Below are 21,796 nucleotides of genomic sequence, written 5' to 3'. Positions count from 1 at the left end.
CTTATGCTTCTTTTGTTGTATGACCAAATGCTTTTTCTGGTTAATAAATTTAGTGTGCACCGATTTTGATTGATATTTGACCGATTTTGACTACTTAGGCAATAAAAACTATTTTGTACAATAAAAACTAGACCATTGAATCATCAATTAAAAATTTAATATGAGTCTTTCAAAAAATATTTGAAATTAAGCTCCAAACTCTATATATTACATTATTTATTTATTTTTTATATAAATTACTTTTATAAAAATATAAAGTTCATTCTATAATAAGGACCGATTTCAAGCTTTGTACAAGATTTGTAAAAATTCGACAAGTTCTAAATTTTTAAAAAGAATTTAAAAAAGAAAATTGGGTATGCAGCCAATACAGCTCATTAACTTTTTGTATAAAAACTGGACGCGAAAAAAAGTCGAATGTGTTTACTCATCACTTGCGTAAAACTAACTGTAACTAAAAAATACTAAGTATATCTAATCATGGTGTTTGTTGTCATTATTACAATAATTTGGCGCATTCTCTTTTCGTAACTTCTACGTCAAAATGTGTTCGGTTAAGTGTGAGCTTGCGGAGAAAATTGTATGCAACAAGCAAGAAAATGATCAGCTGTCGCACAATGGCATAGCAAAAATTTTCAATTGTGTTGAAAAAGGCGACTCAAACCTTGTCGTTGGGTGGAAGGCCTGGAAGTGGGAGAAATAAAGGCAGTCAAAAGCCAAAGAAGTGGGGTCATTATTTCCAAAAAAGCCTTGCCTTTCACTTCGAGATTCTGCAATACGGGACTTTAGGTCGAAAGTTTACGTCCAAAAAGTGCGCAAAAGTGAAGGTTATCGGTCATATAAAAAGTTTGTAGCACCCAATCGAAATAATAAACCAAGTAAGAGTGCTAAAACATGAACGTCAGAATTATACAGTCAAGGCATCTACAAATATGGCTGGGTGGTTATGCACGGCGAAACATGCGCCAAAGCAGAATTTTAATACATAGATTCAGGACGTTGAGTTTTATACTGCAACGAAGAGAGGAGGATGTGCCTTTAAGCTAGAAATGTCGGTCAAGTTTCCTAAAACATATTTTGTTGTCAAGCCACCTGTCGGTGTGGTATGAATATGAATAGCAAAATGGACACTGTAAATCAACACATTTATCTAAAGGAGTGTTTGCAAAAACGTTTGCTGCCATTCATAAAACCGAATAAAGGCTCAGTTCTGTTCTGACCCGATCTAGCATTGTATCATTATAGCCAATTTGCTAAACTCAAGGTGTAAATATTCTTCAAAACTCACCAAACTGCCTACAATTGCGACCCATTGGAAAATATTGGGCAATTTCTAAAATTGAAAAACAATAAATTAAAAATAATCAGTTTAAAATGAATTGGCAGAAAGTGCCCAGTAAGAGGAGTAAAATCTAAATTGCGCCATTTTGTTCATAACATAGAGAATTCCTATGAGCCTTTTGTATAACTTAAGGGGTCTCGGTGGTCCAAAGCTCAAAAATTTAGGGTATTTTCAGAAATTTTTTTTACAAAAAAAAAAAAAATGAAAAGCGATATTTAAAATTTTAGGGCTTTTTATTTAACTTCTTTTACATACAAAAATGAAAAAAGAAATTTTTTTTCATTTTAAAATTGACGCTGAAGTTGAACCTCCCGAAAAATTGGGTCTGGACGGTGTTTTCCATTTTGGCTCTTCTATTTATCTAAAACACAAAAACTAAAAAATTATTAATCGTCGTGAGGTACAGGAGCACGCGGACCGCTCTCTACCTAGTTAATGGGCTGTAGAAGCTATAATACGGGTGGCTGATGAGTTTTGCTACATTAAGAAACTCAAATAACTTTTTTTTTAGTGTATGGAATTCATTTATTTTTTTTTCAAGTTGAAGGTCATTAAATTTTATTAAATGTAGCTTAACTAGTTTTAAAAATAATTGAATTTAAATGCCCCCCATGCTCGTTGACACAAGTGCGGCATCTTAGTAAAAAGTTGTTCATTGCTGCTTTGAGAGTTGCGACAGGAATAGCCGCAATTGTTGCCGGAATGGATTGTTTTAGTTCATCCAAATTTGTTGGCTTTGTTTTATAAACTTCTTGTTTACATAAACCCTACAAGAAAAAGTCAGGTGCAGTAAGGTCAGGCGACCTGGGGGGCCAACGAAATTCGGAGTTTCTTGAAATCAGTTTATTGGGAAATTTTCGTCGCAACTCTGTCATAACAGTCTGGGCTATGTGAGACGTTGCCCCATCTTGTTGAAACCACACAGAGTTGAAAGGAATTCTCTTTCGGCGTAGTTCTGGATAGAAAAATTCTTTCAGCATTTTCAAATAACGGTCTCCAGTAACTGTAACGGTGTGACCATTTTCTTCAAAGAAATAAGGCCCGAGAATACAGCGTGAAGAAACCGCACACCACACTGTCACGCGAAGAGGATGCAATTCCGTCTCGTGGAGGATCTGTGGGTTAGAAGTACTCCATATTCGACAATTTTGTTTGTTCACATTGCCGTTTAAATCGAAATGGGCCTCATCAGGCATGAAAAGGCAGTTTAACATGTTTTGGTCTTCTTCCACCATTTGCAGGATCTTCTGGCAAAATTCCAAGCGAATCGGCCAGTCTGCTGCATTCAGTTTGTTAACCATTTGAATTTTGTAGGGAAATAAGTCTAAATCTTTGTGCATTATTGTTTGCAAAGACTGTCGGCTGACACCAAGTTGAGCAGATAAGCTTCTTGTTGAAACCCTTGGATTGCTTTGTATAGCTGCAGCTACAGCAGCGATCGTTTCCTCCGTCCGAACTGGTGGGTTTCGATGATAAGGCCTTCTTGCGACTGTTCCTTGCTCAGCAAAATTATTCACCAGTCTCATTATGGTCCATCTGCTCGGGGGATCGCCGCCAAACATCCGCCTGTACTCTCTCTGTACCAAAACTACGGACTCCAGTGCGTGATAGCGGCGGACTATCCAAATTCTTGTTTGCGTGTCCCAGTTATCCATTTTAATAAATTTTAAAGATCAATCTGCAAATTAAAACAAAAATGGAACAGATAACTTAAAAAGAAAAAAAGTTATTCAATTTTTTTTTGGTAGCGGCTTTCATCAGCCACCCTGTATTGGGAATATCCGTATAAAAATTTCGCAATCATTTCAAAATCGATGTACAAAAGTAAGACCCATGAAATTTTTTTATAGTTTCATCTATTGTATTATTCAGAACTTCAAACAAAAACAATGGCGTGTTCAAAATATTGTCTATGGATCGGCCACTGTGAGCGGCTCTTTGCAACGTTGCAAATGGCACACAAAATGTTTTTGAAGTGAAGAGTATACCCATCTTTTCTCCTCTCACAGCTAAAATGGCCACTTTCGAATATCGCCTTTCTTGGGCATGACCTAACAACATATATGAAAGTATATAATTTTTTTTGGTGCCAATGGGTTGTACGTTTAATGTAATATGGTATATCACATTAGCCGAATTTAACTTTTTCAAATTGAATTTGTTTTTAAAAATTCCACTTCATTTTTATTGAAAACTTACCTGATCTATAGCTAAATAGACTCGTGTTAATGGAAAAGTAAACATTCTTTTAAAAAAAATTGAATTAAATTCTAAGCAATCGAATTCGATAACTTAGATTTAGTACAATCCGAACTATTTTTTTAAGACATATTTTGTTCTTAAATACCAGAAAATGCTGGATTTCGCAATTCATTATGTTTTTATTTTAATCAAAATGATTTAAATTTTTTCATTCTAATTAAAAAAAACTATGTTTTAAGTTATTCGTTCCATTCTATTAGATATTTGTAGTATGACATTATTTATGGGGTTAGGGATAGTCAGATATATTTTACAAAAACAAAAACCTAGCATTAATACATCATATTTCGACTTGACTTTGGCAAATTTTCAAAAAAAAAAAAATTTGTAATTGTAAAATTTATCCGTGTTTGTGTGGGGGCTCCACCAGAAGTCTCTTGCGGTGATCACCACAAGTCCTTGGAGACTCATCTCAATCGGACAAGAGAAATTAGTTTTATTAATAGATAATCTTGTGCCTGATCGATTTTTTTCTTTTTTTTCAAAATTAACAAATGGCGGCCTCAGGAAATATTATTCAGATTTTCGAAAGAAAAAAACCGATGAATTAATTGTTTAAAAACAATTGAAATTTTTGAAAACAAAAATCCGATGCGATCGGGAACGTTTGTTATGTTTTTTAAAAGCAAATAAATTTTATTCTTAATTGTTAAATAACTCGAAAAGTATTTGTTGGAAGCATTTAAAATTTCACACAATATTTTTAAGATATTATACCTTAAGAAAGTGCAAAAAAACAAAAAAAAAAAAGAATCAAATTTTTTGAAAATTCTGGCTATCCCTAACCCCATAGCCTAAGTTTCAGACAGCTCTGGCTTTAATTTCATTTGGACTTCAAAAATATCTATTTGCGCTAGATACCTCATAGTTATGTAGATTATGTGGAGGGCTTTAGAAATTGGTTCAAACACATGCAGAGGTGATAAATATTCATGGGCAACATATAAAAACAACCGTTAAACCTAATTGTTTATTCAGAGAAGAAGTGATTGAGAGTACATTCGCATATATGTAAATATAGGACGATTGTCTCGATTACTCGCTATTAGTAGGCGAGTAAACTTTCCAGTGAAGCTAGGTAGGTAGGTAGTTAGAAGTGGCAGTCGATCCATTGTGATACCATAGTAGCAGTTTATTTGCCACTCCTCGTCATCAGTATCATTCCAGAACGTATCTAAACCTACTGCCATGCCACGCGGGACAGTAGCAGATAATATGTTTCTGGCTTCCTCCTTCTCATTCTTGCAGCTTTTCCAGTAGCCGAAATGTGGTACGTTCAATCTTTGTGAATGCCGTCTTAGGAGACAGTGTCCTGTGACCAAAGCAACTAACATAGAGACATTTTTCCTTGCCCGATTAAGTAGTAACTTTCTGGCTAATCTGTCCGCCTTGCAATTTCTCTGGGATGGCCCATATCAAATGCATCTCCTTAAGGGATGCGCGGCATTTGCGAGCAAGGATAGAATTAGTGACAACCCCATCAAGATACTTAATCAATGATCGGCTATCAGAATAAATAAAGGTTTCTCTAAAGGTAGTCATATTTTTGCCTAACCAGTTAGCTACCTCGCAGGCGATGGAACAATGAGCAGTATGAGCTTTACGACGACGTAGACCAACCGCGGCGAATAAAGACGCAGCAGCAACAATGGCGGGGTCATGGATACGAAATCTGCGGCTTTGAAAGTGTACGACGCAGTACCAGCTGGGGGTAGTAGAGGAAGAGGAAGACCTCCTCTTCGTTGGAAAGATCAGGTGGAGGATGAGTTGGCTTCACTTGATGTGTCCAACTAGTGCCGGTGAGTAAGAGAGAGAAACGACTGGCGCACTTTGTTAATCATCGGTCGAAATCTCGTAAGCGGTTATCGCGCCAATCAAGAAGAATAAGAAGAATTAGGAAGACGAGCCATCAGTAAAGAGCTGGAAGCAATTTTTCCGACCAGGTATATTATCAACTCCCTCGAGTTCTAATACTAAAGAACCTACAGGTATTAAGATATGGTTGATTCAATCAAAAGTGAACGGGAGAGTTAGACCCAGACCGAGTGCAATAGCCGAGTGTTCAACACTTTTCAAGGAAATAGAAAATGCTATTTTGTAGGGAAATATATTAAAATAAAATATAAAATTATAATCCTTGATGTGATATTTGGCTCGAGGTTCTCTTTTCAAAGACATTTGCATCTCATCATTGCAAAGTCATATTCTATACTCGTACTTGTTTTTATTCGACGCTACAGTTCGGACTTTGTGTACTCGTGTGCTCTTAAACTAGTGTATACCGCTCTTGTGCATTCTAAGCTGGAATATGTTTTTCTTTTTTGTAGATTATATTATGTCACAGAGGCTTTGTGCGCTATGTTCTGCGTTCTTTGCATTTCACTGACCCAATTCCATTCTACAAAGGTCCATAAAAACTCATTAATCAAAAATCGCTATATAGTAGAAAGACTATTCTCTCCCTTCGTTTTTGATTGAGAGGTTGATATATTTTCAGAAGCAATAACTAGACTACATTTTCCCGAAAATTCTTGGCGTGCTGGACCTTCAGAATACTATCAGTACCTTAGGTTAGGTTAAATGGCTGCCCGTGCAAAAGGCCACTTGAACGAAAAATCAAATTCTCCCTGAACTGAAGGCGAAAAATGAAAGGCGACTCGCAGGTGTAGCAAACGGAAGAGAGCTACGATGTTTAAATCTGAGTCCGGCAAGAATGGGATAACTGAGGAGAAGGTGCTGAGATGATTCCACCTCATCCCCCAGGCAGCTGCTGGAGAAAGGGCGCGGAGAAATACAAAGTCCCACCGCAGAGACACCTGATGGGCAATGAACGGCAAGGATAGCAACACCAGAATGTCAGAGTTTCAAGATATTCCAGCTTAAAACTGCAAAAATCATGTTTTATGGCGATATTTGAGGTTATGTTAGATTGATTTAAGGTTATGTTACATGATGACATTTTTTAAGGGCAAAAAAGTATGTCAGGGCGCAGTATATTCCATTTTAAATGCAATTTGAAATGTAAAAAATCTGTATTTGTCTATGAGATATTTTTTTTATTTTTATTTTTTTTCTCGGGACAGGCTAGCAAGTACAGCACTCAGACACAATTAAATCCAGTGTACTGCACTCGGATTCCTTTGTTAATTTTCGATAAATCTACTCGACTTCCGAAGAAATCTGAGTAGATCTTGTGGTGCCAAGGAGCCAAGGTGGTCGCTTCTTAACACATCAGTGCCAAAGACCTCAAGCCCGATTCGAGCGAAGACCGGGCAGATGCACAGAAAGTGGTCCGCCGTCTCATTCTCCTCTCCACAAGCTGAGCAGATTAAACTGTCTGACATGCCCACCTTTTCCATGTGCTTTGCCCATAGAATGTGGCCCGTCTCAGTACAACTAGCTGCCTACAGTTCCTTCTGCTTAATGACAGGAGGATCTGCGACTGTCGGTCAGACATGACAAATCACCTCAGGCCTCTCTCAGCCTGCCAACCTCGCTTGTGGGTTGTATGTACTAACCCATTTGCTAATCGTGGCTTTGATGGCTGCAGAAGGGAGTGGCAGAACGGGCTCCGGGCCAAGAAGGTTGGCCTCAGAGCGCTATGAGATATAGTCTGTTGAATTTGCAGTCCAGATTCAGAATTTAGATGCGGACTCAGTACTTAGAAAAGTCTTGAGAAAAGGGTGGTCTGTTCCTTGATTAAAATTTTACGCCTGACTGTGTTATTTAAAAAACTTCAATTCAGTCATATAAAAACATGTTTTCAAACCAAAACGATGATGGCCGAGAAGGACAGAGAGACAAACAACGAAAGCACCTTTACGACTATCAGACAACAGAAAATTTTTGTTTATTTAGATATGGCTTCTCTTACCGTTGACCTAGCAAAAGAATTTTACAACAACGCATCAACTGAATTATGTGCGAAAAGTGTCTGTATTTGTTTGGACAAATGTTTTATGCTGTGCGATGTCGCATTGAACAAGCAACATGTGTCTTCATACATATGTATGCATTTTCACACACACATACATACACACAAGCATATGTACACACATTTCAGTTGGATCTATTATCCCGGAAGTTCATAACTAAAGATCCAACATGTAAAATTCAAATTGACATTTTGCGTTGGCATCCGAATTGAAAGCCTACAATCGGTGGCATCCGTCGCAGTATTGTTGTTAGTTCAGGCAAGCAACAAGCCGAATGCCAGCCTGTCAATTGGCCAATTGACGTTGAGCGTACTTGCAACCAGCGGCTTGTATTTATTCAGTGTGGCATTGGAATGTTGATGACGATGCGGCAACGCAGTGATTCACATGTTTGTACTTACACATAAACACATACACAAATACATATGCATACAAATGTGTGGCTGTTATTCTTATCACATGCGAATAGTTGCTTAATGGCGAATGAACACACACACTCACACACATGCGAACAAAATTTCTATTATAATGGAAGTATGTAAATTTTTTCATATCTTGAACATCCATTACTTTGCTGTTATGCCTCGTAAGCATTTGCAATTAATTAAAAATAGAATTCTAAATTAGCGGCCCATTTCTCAGATAAATTTCTTGGATGGTTTTTTATGTTTATCTCAAGTATTTTTTGGACATTTATAGGTTACAGATTTCGATTATGAATCAATCTTTTTTATGTTCTAATTTTCCTTAGTGCTGATTATAAAGTTAAGTCACAAAATTATTTTTTTGTTTATTTTTAAATAAAGTCTTTGAGTGAATAGATTCTTACTTTTATATAGGATTTTCCAAACAGAGGTGTTATTTTGATATTCAAAGAAGAATGCAATTTTTTAATATAAATCATCGGATGTTTATTTCATTTCCTCCCCGTTAATAGTGGGAAATAACATCAGGTAAATGAGCACCACGACCACGCTTACAGGACAATATCCTTTTCATGAAATTTTCCATAACCGAATTAAAAAGTGGCTGCACCATGTCCTCGATAGCCTCACGGATTCCAGCTTTGAGGTCTTGAATCGACCCTGGCTTGTTGGCGTAGACCATCTCTTCCACGTGGCCCCGAAGAAAAAAGTCACAAGGTTATAAATCACAACATCTCGGTGGCCAATTGTGATCACCTCTTCGAGAGGTAACATGGTCCGAAAACTTTTCCCGTAAAAGATCAATGGTTTCGTTGCTTGTGTGGCACGTAGCGCCGTCTTGTTGAAAATAAACGTTTGCCAGATCAATACCATCCAATTCCGGCCATAAAAAATTGTTAATCATCTCTCGATAGTGCAACCCATTCACCAATAACCCTTTACTACACTCGTGCATTCTGTCAAAAAAATACCGGGAATTGTATATTTAAAAAGCCTGCGTTACACAAATGTCTAAAGTTTGTTGCTGGAATAGTCTCGCAGAGTTTGAGCGTGATTTGTCAATTAGCTAGTTTTTGGCATTTAATTATATCAATCAAACGCAGCTGTTGAGGCAGGCTTCGCATCCATACACCAGACAAGCATTCACATTTGATACCGGTTTAGATGTCATATCTATTTAGCTATAGCAAAATTTTGGGTTGAAGTACATATAAGTTTATTAAACAATAAATAAAAAACAATAACTACATTATTAAGCTAATCAATTATATATTCGCCGTTGCAGCTTGCAACATATTCCCTTTACATGGTTCCACAGTGAGCGGAAAAGATAGTAATCAATCTGTGCAAAGACCGGAAAATACGACAGATGCTGAAGAACTTTCGATTCAAGCTCTTGAAGTGCGGCTTTGAGACTTGTGCAACATGGGGCCTGGCGTTGTCGTGAAGGAATAGGATTTGATCATGTCGATCAGGTATTTTCAGTCCAATAGCCTTCTTCACGCGGTGGAGCTGGGCAATGTAGAGCTGTTTGTTGACGGTGGTATTCTTTTCGAGCATTTCTCAGTGCACCATGCCCTCCCAGTCCCACAAAACACATAACATGATGTTCTTTGGATGAAGATCCGGCTTGACTCTCAGCTTTGGCGTACCTCCTGGAGCCATCCACTCCTTTATTTGCTTCATATTGATGAATAGGCACCATTTCTCATCTCCCGAGACAATTCAGTATAAAAAGCACTGTTTATGAGCGCGTGTTGCTCGATCGCGAGCGGGATGACGAGAAGCAATATGAAGGCGACGACCAGGCTGGCAATTTTTCGATAAATCCCATTGAATGAAGGTGAGTGAGAAGCGCTTTATTATCGCAGTTCATTTCTTCCGTCAATTCACGACTGGTTTGACGACCGTCCCCTTTCAGAAGTGATTTGAGACGGTCTTCATCGAATTCAGAAGGCCTTCCGCTGCGGAACGTGTCAACGACGTCAAAGTCGCCATTTTTTTAATTTTAAAAATCATTTCCATGTTGTAGACTCGCCTATGAGACCTTCTCCACACACGTTGCAAATGTCCTGAACAGTTTCGGCAAGAAGAGCAAGTGCCGAAAATGCTGATTTTTGCCTCCTGTGTATTCCATTTCCAAGCCTCAAAACTAATAAGATATTAAATAACTCAAAACTACAATTAACATAGTTTTGTAGAGCAGAAAGTTGCTATAAAATGAATACTTACGATTCGCTAAATATCAAACAAATCCTTGTAAAATAAAAGAAAACATAAAAACACTGTGAGCTTATTCTCCAACCCAATAATATTATTTCTTACGCGTTATGACCGTGTTACGAAATTTATTAAAGAATATTTTATAATACTTGGAACAAAGAAAGAAAATTCGTAGCGATTTTAAGAAAATCATAACAAAAGTTGACCTCCTTCTTTATGTGGCCATGAAATACTTGAAGCCCAACTAAGCAAATAATGAAATTATATACATTTGCAGGTATTTGAGCTCCTCCCACTCACTAAAGTGTCGATGAACTGCCGCAGTGACGCGACGACGACGCATTGGCCGGGGGCAATGAAATGAAACAGAGGTGGCGTTGATTACTTTTAATTTCGCAATCACTGTAACTACCCTGCAGGGAAAAATATTCGTTGTGAATGTGGTTTTATTGGGTTGTAGAATGCCTCCAGTTCACTTTTCAGCTCAACTATTAACCCCGATTTTTCGCGCAATTTTTTATGTTAAATTTTTCGTCTTCTATTAACACTTTATTAAATTAGGAGTGTTAATAAAAAAATTCCACAAAAAGAATTATAATTATGGCGAAAAAAATATTCATACATATAATATATACAGGGTGCACCAGCTTTTATGTCGGTATGAAAACATTGAATAACTTTGAAAAAAAAAACTGATTTGAATAAGTGAGGTATTTTTATTTGGTTTGGTTATGTGCAATTTATTAAAACTATTTTTTGAATAAAATATCAATCAAGTGGCCACCTTTATTAACAATCACAAACTGCCATCTTTTTTCTGCGTTTGCCATTACCTTGTCAAGCATTTCGGGTTTTTTAGCGCCGATTTCGGCAAGAATGTTTGCCTTCAGCTGGTCAATAGTCTGCGGCTTGTTGACTTAAACCTTACTTTTTAGATAACCCTACAAAAAGAGGTCCGGGAATGTTAAGCTAGGTGATCTGGGCGCCAGTCGATGTCGCGTCTTTTTGACACTAGACGTCCCGGGAATTTTCGTTGTAGAAATTCAATTTTTGCATTCGCAGTGTGGCATGGCGCACCGTCTTGTTAAAACCGGTAAACGCCTAAACCTTTCTCACGCATTTGCGGGCAGACATAATGAGCCAACATCCATCGTTATCGGTTTCTATCGACCGTTTCGTTTTCTCGGTAAAAATATAACCCAATGATGGTTTTGGCGCAAATGCCGACCCAAACGTTTCATGGATCTCGTGTGGATTCCCATTTCCCCAAAATGCGACAACTTTGTTTATTCACGCTGCCAGAGAGGTTAAAATGTGCCTCGTCAGTCATTAAAATTTGCTTCCAAAAATTGGGTTCAGTGTTAAGCATTTAAGTGAATATTTGGCCGTATTCCCAGCGAAGTGAATGGTCTGTCATGAATATGATTTGTGTCAGTTGCACTTTATACGGAAACAAATTTAAATCATCCTTTAAAATGCGCCGCATTGTGGTTTCACTGAAGCCAAAATGCTGAGCGCGACGACGATACGACACTGTTGGCTCCTGGGCAATGCTGTTCCTCACTGCTTCAACGGCATGCTGACGATCTCCTACTGTCCCGTGCTCAAAAAAATTCGACACCAAACGACGAATAGTTTGGTCAGACGGTGCCTGTTTGCCGTGATACTTTTTGCGATATGCGCGTTGAGTTAGAACAGTAGAACGACTATTTTCGATCTATAGCGCCATTTCATCGCGTTGTTTCGGTGTAAGGCGATCCATGGTTGAAATTGTACTGCATTGACGTATCGAAAACATGTATGTTGAAGGTCGTCGGCTGGTAAATGACGAAGTTATTCAGAGTTTACATACCGACATAAATTACCCTATATAATTGGCGCGCACACCCGTTTTGGGTGTATGACCGAGCTCCTCCTCCTATTTGTGGTGTGCGTCTTGATGTTATTCCACAAATGGAGGGACCTACAGTTTCAAACCGACTCCGAACGGCAGATATTTTATGGCAGAAATACATTCGGAGGCTTGGCTTAGCCTGCCGAGGGGCGACCGCTTTTTAAAAAAACTTTTTCTTAATTTTGGTGCAAAAAGCGAAAAAACAAGTAAAAAGAGGTAACAAGTAACTTTTGATTCTTAATTTAATTTAATTATGTATCTTTGTACACATAATTTATGACTTCTATTTACTTCGTTGAAAAAACTTCTTTACTACCTTGCACCATGATAATACATCCATCGAATTCATCTCCTTATGGCTCCCTGATGGAGTCAATAAATTTCTACGTGGAAGGTGTTTTAACAGCTGTAAGAAAGTAATGGATAAATGGAAAGCGGGCCTGATGGTTTTACCGGAAATAGAGCTCCAGAAATGTTTCAAGAGCTGGATAAAACGCTGTCATATCTGCGTTGCAGTTGATGGGGACTACTTTAAAGGAGATAATATCACTTTTTAAAACTTTGACATGTCCGGTGCTTACTTAAGGTGTTGAAATCTGGAGACTGAAAGTTAATGATATAAACCAGCTATTGCGATTTGAAAGAACCATAAAGAGAAAAATCTACGGTCCTATTCGGCTTGAAAGCGGCACGTATCGCATCCGTTACAACAACGAAAATGAAAACCTTATTGATGGTGAAAATGTAATACGTTTTATTAAAGCGAAGCGGATTAGATGGATTGGCCACATCACAGGAACGCCCAATGAAAGAATCTAAAAACAGGTGTTTACTTTGCGTCCAATTGAAGGAAGAAGTCGAACAAGAAAGAGATGGCTTGATGGCGTCGAAGCAGACTTAAAAGCGAAGAACATTCGTCATTGGAGAAATGAGGCGAGAGAGAGACTGAATTAAGGGAGGATTTTTGATGATGCAATGGTCCACCACAGACTGTAAGGGTAAGAGAGAGAGAGAGAATATCACTTTTTAAACTTGTATTTAGAATTTTCTGTTTATATCATGGGAAATTTTCGACCAAGGTGTCTTGTGCGCCAGAAACGCAGACACTTCAGCCACAATTATCAGTGCATTCTTCAAGGCGTAAATCCTCATTGTCAACCTCTATCATCCTGCCTGAAAGTGGAAAACGAATAATTAAAACCATCAACCGTGAACAATAAAGTTAAATTACTTTTATTGGATTTTCCTTTTCCAAATTAGTTCTTGTCAATCTAGGCTACCTTCCCGGGACTACCAACTTTTCAGCTGACTCTTTGTGGTTCAAGTGGTATATTATCACGGCTTCCTTGCAATAGCTATACCAGTAAGTGATAGTAGAAGATGAGCGGGATTTGCCAGCTTTTGCGTATAATTTATTCGATAGCGGAGTTTATCTAACTGGTTATTTTAAGTATATTTATATAAGAAAAATTATAGACGACAAATTGTCATGCCTTATATAACACCATTGCCTGCCGAGGGGCGACCGATATTAGAAAAATGTTTTTTCTTAATTTTGGTTTATCACCGAGATTCCAACCTACGTTCTCTCTGTGAATTCCGAATAGTAGTCACGCATCAACCCATTCGGCGACGGCGGCCGCCGAATATACTTAGTCTTGCCATAAATTCTGTGACAAATTTTACAATACATACGGCGAGAAGAAATTCGCAGAAATTCCCTTAGAAAGCAGAAAATCAAGTCCAGGGAAATGAATGTATGGACGCAATCCATGTCAAGACCAATTAGAGATGATCTTCATATGAAAGCCTTCCGTCGCTTAACTGGCGGGCTCTAAAAATGTCGTTCCAAGGGTTCAGCGTGGACATCATACGGCCTTCGTAATAGTTTGGTCGGGAGTGTCCTGTAAATTCGTTACATTTCCTCATTTGTGCGAAAAAGAGGTTAAGCCTAGGCCAAAAGTGTACCAGGAGGATGTCTTAGAAGGCGTTGTAAAGCAGTTGAGCAGTACTCTCTTCAAAGAGGAGCGTCGGATCTTCCAGCAAGATTCCATTTCAGCCCATAATACAAAAACCACCCAACAGTGGCTTCTAAAAATCAATATTCCTGGGTTTATAGCCACAGAAGATTGATCGTCTGGAACTACAGGTCTGAATCAATGGGACTGCAGTTTGTTATCAGAATTGGAGAACATGGCCTGTCGAATGCCTCTCAGAAATTCGGAGAGCCTTAAGCAATCTTTGGTTCGAGCTACGATGCCAATATCCATGGAAACTGTGAGCGCTGCAAGAGCTAAATGGCCTAATCGTTTCAAGGCTTGTGGAAAAGCAAATGGTGACAATTTCGAATGAAAATTAAAATGTTCTTTTAATATTTACATAATTAAATAAAACTTATTTCATTAAAAAAAGTATTATAATTTCTTATCTATAAAGGACTTAACTTGTAACAGGACTTATGGCAGAACGAAAATTTTTAACCCGAAAATATCCACACACGACAGAAAAAATGGAAAATTCTGGAATATATTAAAATATATTGTTTTATAAAAACCAAGAAGAGAAGAAAAACAAAAAAAAAATGGTTTTAAATAATCTTTGGTCTTTTGACTACTTTAACATTTTGACTCTTGTGTATTAAAATTTCGTGGATCGAGTCACCATTTGAACCGAATCACCCGAAATGAATTAACTAAACCGTACCAGAAAGTCAACTAATTTTATCATTTTGCCACTGGCATTATTCTAGTCCATCACGACCTTTCATTAAATACCGGCATCTGAACAGGAATGCTCCCACACTATCCTGGCCTTTCCCTGCAGGGTAGCAACTGTATGAAGGCGTTCAAATGTAAGTGTGATTAAAGTTCATTTTCTTCAGATGCATATATACATGTTTGTGCATGTGTGTGTGTATTGGAAAAATTCCATCAATTCATTGTCATTTGCAGTTTGCAGTTGATGGAAATTCTATACTTGCACTGAATGCTGATCACTTTTATAAGTTTTCCATACTCTCACTGCAAGTGTCATGCGTTTCCAACGCGCAACTTGCAACTGCAACTTCCTACTTTCTCTCTTTCGTTTCTCGGCATTATCCGTTAACTATTCGCTGAAGCGAATGGACCTGTTTGCTTTGTAGATTTCCCTTTTTTGTACGTAGAATGATGCAGCTGTTTCATTTTTTTTTTTCAGTTTTCAGTTTTTAGTTTTATTTCACATATTTCACTTTTTTCTTAGCTGCTTGCTGTCTTAGAATCTTTTGCAATTACCTATTATGCTGCATGAGGTGGCAACAGCTGCCTCATCGCACTTGACGCGGTTACTTGGAGGAAGCCAAGGCCAATTGCTCAACGGTGAGTGTCGTTTTTCACAGCAAATTCTTATTGCAGTCGCTGAGTTGTTGTTGTTGTTGGCATAGGTGTAGTCAAGCGCATTCGATGGTAGTGGCCAAGTCACGCCAACTTACAATAATAGTTATTCTACCAACACACACACACACACATGTACATAGTATAATTCTTTCAAATGGCAGTCCAGGTGTCATTCCTATGGTCGGTTTCCTGCTGCCGCAACGCGTATTGCTGTGTCATCGGTATGCCCGAATGCCGTTGGCATCATCGTTGTCATCATCTGCGCAAAGTGCTGAAGCGTGGTCATTGCCATTAAATCTTGCCATAGTTCCACACGTGTTGCACGTTTTACATTTGCGTCACCTTGCAACATATTTGGACTGTGCAACGACAATTGCTGCAACTCAATTAAAATCTGTTACGGTAAATATTGCAACACAGCACGGCCTTAGATACCACGCCTCCTGCTCTAGACTATAGACAAATGCCCACTAAAGATGCACTGATTTGCATACACACGAACACATACATACATACACACGAGTAGTAGCGCTGATTGTTATAATGAAAAACCCAGCTTGTGGTATGAAAATATTTTAGGCCGGATTTTAATTGTTGTGATGTTAGTGTTGCATGCAACATGCAATTTTTATTTCATTTATCTGTTTTTGGCATTCAAAGTGCAGCTTATTAAAGAAGGTGGCGCACAATTATTGATCCTATCGGAAGACTTTTAATTTTTGCAATCGTATTTGGCACTTCTGAACTATACAGCTACAGTATGCAAACAGACAAGGAGTGGTCCGAATAAAGACTTCCTTTACTAAGAATTATGTTTTTATTATTTTATTAAAAAAAAAAGTTATTAAAAAAACGTGGATGAAAAAATTTACATCACCTTGCAAACGGGAAAATTTAAATTTTCATCACACAAAGTAATTTTTTTTATTTAGTCAAAAATTTATTTAAAAAAAAAATGGATGATTAATTTTGCGCCACTTTGCAAGTGAAAAACTAAAGATTTCCTTTACTCAGATTTATTTTTTATTTAGTAAAAAAATTATTAAAAAAAAAACGTGGATGATTAATTTTGCGCCACCCTGCAAACGTGAAAATAAAGATTTCCATCACTCAAAGTAATTTTTTTTATTTAGTCAAAAATTTATTTCAAAAAAACTGGGATGATTAATTTTGCGCCACCTTGCAAAGATTTCTATTATTCAGGATTATTTTTTTATTGTTGATTTAAAAAAAAATTTATTAAAAAAAAAACTTGGATGAATAATTTTGCGCCACCTTGCAAAGGGTGGAAAATAAAGATTTCCATTATTCAGAATTATTTTTTTATTGTTTATTAAAAAAAAAAACAAAAATGTGGATGAATAATTTTGCGCCACCTTGCAAACGGAAAAATAAATATTTCCTTCACTCAATGTAATATTTTTTATTTAGTGAAAAATTTATTTAAAAAAACTTGGATGAACAATTTTGCGCCACCTTGCAAATGGCGGAAAATAAAGATTTCTATTATACAGAACTATTTTTTTATAGTTTATTTAAAAAAATAATTAATAAAAAATTGGATGAATAATTTTGCGCCACTTTAGGTAATATTTTTATTTATTAAAAAAAAAAAACTTGGACGATTGAGTTTGCATTACCTTGCAAATGGATAAAATAAAGATTTCCATTACTCAAATACATTTTTTTATTTAGTAGAAAAGTTATTCAAAAACAAAATTGGATGATTAATTTTACGTACCTATCTACATATGCATTTGGTTAAATATTTAGAAAATGTATTTGTACTTCTCTTTGTAGTCACAAAGCGCATTTCACCTTAAATGTTTTTGTATGCATTTATCCGCTCGAGTCCACAAGGCAATATGCCACATCATCACCCAGTTTTCGCCAATTTTCACCAACTTTTTCGCTCTTGCCACAATCGCCAATTTTATGTAGGTGCACACATGCACACTACTAACGAGCACTTATTCAACATATAAGAATGCAGTTATTTTTAGCATTTAGTGGTACAGAAATATTCCAATTAAGTTTGGCTTTTGGCTTTTGTGGAATCACCGCTTTATAAAAAAGTGGAATGAAGCAGTTTCTCCTTGCTGAGGTGAAGTGAAAAGGAAGTGGTAGTAGAGTCGTCAAATGTCGTCGTTAAAACTTTTATAACCTCAGAGAAAAATATGTTTTGCCCCTGCCATTTATTCCTTCTCCCCTTTTACTTCCGCCTCTTCTTCTTTCTTTCTTCTAAAGAGGCTTTGTAAATTTAAGCCATTTGCGAATTTCATACCAGCAGTTATTTCCTTGCTTGCAAATTGACGTTTCTAATGGACACTAAATGAGTCTAAGTTTTGCCACACATGGCCCTCTCGAGTAAGGGGTGGACTCGGTTTTTCTATGGTACCATCAGATGTTACTGTGCAGAATACAAATTGGCTTACAGCATCAGTAATTTATTGGGAAAGTTGGGTTCAGAGAAATACACTGAAGGGGGCACAATAGATTTTTCAGGTCATGGAATGGCTGGATCTTACTTACTTCACTGATCTGTGGATTTGCCTTTGTGAAGTCCACAACCCTTTATCTTTATAATTCCACTGTCTGGAGTATTTGTCGTTGCCAATGTTGAAAGTTTCAAATGCCTTCTTTCTCCCGAGTACCCTTGAACTCGAAGCGGTAGAAATTGGTAGTCCCGCTATTCTCGCTATTCCAGAAGCAGATCTTTGACAGATGGACTAACACGGGTACAATTTCAACAAATAAAGAACTGAGGAGTTGTTACGAAACCCACGAGACATATTCAGACTACTTCATCAATAAGCGGGCACTGGCCTTTGGGAGACCATGCCAGGAAGATGGGGTGGCCGTACACCCATAAATGTAGAAGCTGCAATCAAGAAGAATCTAAAGAAACAGTCTTTCACTATCTACGTAGGTAAGTGCCCAAGTGGGGGCGTTCTACTACATAGAATGCTGCAGGAATTTTCGATGGCTAACTTGAGAGAAATTGCAGAAAAAAAAATAGGCGACGTAGGCGGATTCATAGTCAAATCAGGTTGATTCTACTAATCAAAAGTAGTGGTTATAAAAGTGGTTTATCAAAATGGCATCTTTTGTTCTAATTGGTCTGGGTTGATTCACTCAGACAACCCCTCCACCATCACCATCGCCATTGCTGGTTCATCTGGCGTTGTGTGCAATAGAATAGGAGTTAAATGATAGACGTTTACTGAAATGATACTCTCAATGGGGAATCCTTTAGTTTTACCAACTTAGAATTACATAGAATTTTTGAGAAAAGATTTTTCACGGAACAAACGCTCTTGGACATTTGCGACTGTCTGCCGCTTTTAGAAAAACCTGTTCCCTGCTTTTATACGCAGGGGGAATAGGAGGCAAACCAAGTAGTAATCTCGCATAAGACTACTCGATTAAGACGACGATTGTGGTTTTAGTTTATCCAAGAGGACTCTACTACTCACCTGCTTAGTAAACCCAAAGCCACATCTTTTTCGAACATCACCGGGTGTTCCAAGTGTTTTTCTACATTTAAAGAGCAACCGCCAACAGTAATATTTGAACCTAATTACTTTCAAGCAGATACTTCGCCCCACCTTCGTTTAGCATCACTACTAACTACTACCAACTACTTTGCTGATTTATTCAATTTGAAATACCTAGAACAAATAGTGAGATTGTTGAGACCGCATATGTCGATGCCATCAGCATAAGCCAGCAATTTTATTGTATGTTCTTGTAGCCTAAGATGGTATCTGATCTATTTAGCTCGCAGCCAGACTATCTTTTCCAATAATAAATCGCTCGGAGCGGTTCTTAAATCTGACCGACCTGATAGTTTCCATGTGGTTCTTGCTCGAATAGACAGTTTTTTTGCTTACTATTCCTATGTATATATTTCTAGTTAAATCCAGTAGTAATTCAGATCCCTATCAGAATAGGGATACTCTTTAACCGCGATTCGGCCAATTGGACTTGTCAGATAATGGAATTGTATATGCTTGTATTTTCTGTCGTATTTCAATTAATTCCCAATTAGATTTTATGGATATCAGCCCACATGTACATGGCAAAGAAGTGCTTGTTTGATAGCCCCGGTAAATATTTAGCATACCCTTGAAGTATCATAGTTTCTTCACACAAAGAGAATGGTATCTTCTCATGCGAAAAAATCAATAAGTCGGTTTAGCAAACGCAGGTAGAGAACAGTAACTTTTAAAACTGTAAGTACTGTAAAGAACTTTCGAAAGCTGCTGATTCGGAGCCATTCAGGGAAGCTTCTAAAGTTAACACAACCTCAATTCCCGTTTTTTGGAAGAGGGGGTTTTAACGGGATACTATATAATTTGCTGCTTTTGCATGGCTGAAATTCAGAAATCTTGGTTCTAGTCATTTAACCAAAATAAAACCTATAGAACTTTCTTATGAACACTTAAACAACACACGAAATCAAATTCACTGAAAGCGGAATAATGTTTCCAGATGGACGTCACCTCTCTATTCTGTATATCGTGATATATGTGTATATATATTCCATTTCTTCCATACCTTCTTTTCTACTCTTCCAAGTGGTTCGCTTCCTTATAGTCTAACCTGCTACCTATGAAAGCAATGACAAAGTTATCGAACAAGATAGGATTGAGTTGGTAACAACAACAAGGTAATCGCAGACTTTTTTTTAGAAAATCAAAGACAATTTTTTCATGGAACTAAATAACTTTATTCTGTAATGCATTGCCCATTTTCATTAATGATTTTTTGCCGTCTTTCAGGCAGCATCATTATCCCAACATCATAAAACTTCTGGTTTTTATTAGCAAAAAACTGAATCAGTTACGATTTGACATCATCATCATTATTGACATTTTTACCATTCAAGGAGTTTTGCAAAGATCGAAGCAAAAAGTAATCAGATGGTGCAAGGTCAGGACTATATGGTGGATGTGGCAAAACATCCCAACCAAGCTTCAATAATTTTTGCCGAGTGGTCAAAGATGTGTGTGGCCTTGCATTGTCCTGACCTTACAATTCCTTTTCGATTTGTGAATTCGGACCGCTTTTCTTCAACTGCATTGTATAATTTCGTTAATTGTTTAATGTAGACATCAGATTTGATCGTTCGGTTGGGTGGTAAGAGTTCAAAGTACACAATTCCTTTGTAATCCCACCAAACTGATAACAAAACCTTCTTTTGATGAACATCAGCTTTTGATGTTGTTTGAGTTGGTTCACCTGGGCTGCTCCACGATCTTTTCCGCTTGATGTTGTTGTAAACAACCCATTTTTCATCGCCAGTTATCAGTCGTTTTAAAAACGGATCATTTCCAATACGTTTCTTTAGCAAATCGCAGCTGTTAATGCGTTGCGTTAAATGTGTTTCTTTCAGTTCGTGAGGAACCCATGTATCGAGTTTTTGAACATAGCCAAGTTGGTTTAAGTGATTTTCAATGTCTGTATGTGATATAGAAGCTTCTCTGCAATCTCATGTGCTGTACTGTGACGATCCGAATCGATTATTGCTTTGATTAGGGCGTCATCAACTTCAACTGGACGACCAGAGCGTTTTTCATCTTTGAGTGAAAAATCACCAGAACGAAATTTGGCAAACCAATTTTGACACCACCGTTCTTTTAAGGCTTCGTCACCATAAACAGCACATAACATTTATGAGCTTGTGATGAGGTTTTCCCTTTGCGGAAATAAAAAAGCCAACTATGACGAAAATGCTCCTTTTCATTTTCCATTTTTCAACGAAGGCCAAACCAAAACTACGCAACCGATCAAACAACTTTTTTACTGATTGACAGCTCAATTGCCAACTATCAAACAGCAAAATGTGTTTAACATTTGTACTACGTCTGCAAGCCTAAAAATTCCACTGAAGTCATCTATGAGTGAAATCCGCAATTGCTTAGTTGCCAACCCATACTTCCGTAAATAGAGTTTAGCGTGTGCTGGGATCAATCGCCACCGCAGACAGTAAAATACGCGCTAGGTGTCTGATGCCATCAGCATTAGATTTTATCAGTCCAAGATAAGATTTTTTTTGTGGGGAGAGGAACATGACACATCAAAGAACTACTCGGTAGTTTAAAATTTACGTCTACTGTACATCAAGTACCCGAAGTTTCAGGGAAGAACTCAAAAAATATCGTTGGTTTTATTTTTGCGCCTTTTTCTTTGTACAGTTTTCAGCTATACTTTGATCAGAGAAGCAATAACAATTAAAGTTTGTGACGAAGACGACGTTCCTAATATTTATTAGGATTTTTCCTAGACAATATCCATTCGAGGATCATTCCAAGAAAAATATTCTGCTATGCGCGCTA

This window comes from Anastrepha obliqua, chromosome 1 (genome assembly GCF_027943255.1).
Source record: "Anastrepha obliqua isolate idAnaObli1 chromosome 1, idAnaObli1_1.0, whole genome shotgun sequence".
Taxonomy (NCBI): Eukaryota; Metazoa; Arthropoda; class Insecta; order Diptera; family Tephritidae; genus Anastrepha; species Anastrepha obliqua.
The sequence above is the reverse complement of the archived record's forward strand: the minus strand, read 5'-3'. Positions refer to the sequence as shown.